This window comes from Nanorana parkeri, unplaced genomic scaffold (assembly GCF_000935625.1).
Source record: "Nanorana parkeri isolate BGI_ZX_2015 unplaced genomic scaffold, ASM93562v1 scaffold1446, whole genome shotgun sequence".
Classification (NCBI taxonomy): Eukaryota; Metazoa; Chordata; class Amphibia; order Anura; family Dicroglossidae; genus Nanorana; species Nanorana parkeri.
Genome location: NW_017307714.1, coordinates 92,897 through 94,205, shown reverse-complemented (window position 1 = coordinate 94,205; position 1,309 = coordinate 92,897).

The window sequence follows — 1,309 nt, the reverse complement described above, 5'->3', positions numbered from 1 at the left end:
AGCCATGGCATTGATCTTGAGCATCAGATTGCGGGGACCGTCCAGTAAGTAGTTTGGATGTTATATATATGATGTTTTATATATGATGTTTTATATATGATGACGTTAAATGAGATTATATCATATAGAGTTTTTTCTGTTCTTTTTTTCAAAATGGCCTTTTTTCCCACCGTTTTTACATCACTGGGGCGTGTACATCACTAATGATTTGATTACATGGGGTATATATGTAGCTTGTGGATGTTATTACATTGTCACATCTCTTGCCTTGAAGAAGGGACCCTGTGTGGCCCCGAAACGTCGGCTCATGTTGGATTTCTGTGACATCATTGTCCATTAAAAGGACTCATTCATTTTAACTTATGGAGTGCTGGTGACCTATTTTCTTCAATCTTGTGTTTTGCACGGTGCCATCCGTGAAGTTACTTCGAGCACCATTTATTTGATTGTTGGCCGGGACTGCTGAAAGGTGTGCGGAGGGCACCTCCATCAATTACATACAGATGCAGACACACACAAAATTTACCTATGATAATTTTATAATAATAAAATAAATTAGATATCACTGACCAAATTAGTAACTGTGAGAGGTGTTGAGTTCAAGTACCATACCCTTCTATCTGGTTCCCTGTCACTGATTCCTTCTAAGCCACCTTTGTCCCTGTGGATGTCAAATATCACTTTCAGTTTGAGTGCTGGCTTCATTATAATGATCACTCATGTCAGAACACCAACTTTTATATTTCAATAAGAGGAAATGGAGTGATGTTAAAAGCAATCAGCTCCAGCACAAATATAGCATGACCTGCGGCAACCCCTTCCTTGACAAGTGCAGGGGGTTGTAGAAGTTTCTGATGACTATTTTACACATATTAGAAGTCTTTAAAAAAATGATAATGAAACATAATTCTAGTACTGTGTTTTCAGAGGCTGTGGGGCATTGCACATCTTATATAGAAGAATAATTCCACCCAACACATATTGACTAAAGATTAAATCCCATTTCCAAATTTGCGGAGGTATTAAAAAAAAAATGCCAGCAATGTACACCGAGTTTAAGCAGGCATATGCAGTTGCTGTATATGAACACAGAAACTTAAATTTTTCTCTTCATATCCTCATGGAAATGGCCACCTCTATGTTTTGCAAGCAATCTGTGCTCTCCACCCCCCAACCCCCCATTCAATAGTATTCATAGTGGCAATCCCCACCCAACAGTGTATTATGTGCAAAATCATAGCTGGTGTTTAGTGATCGTGTGACACAGAATCACGGGGGGGGGGGGGGGGCGGGTGTGTGACCGCGCTGT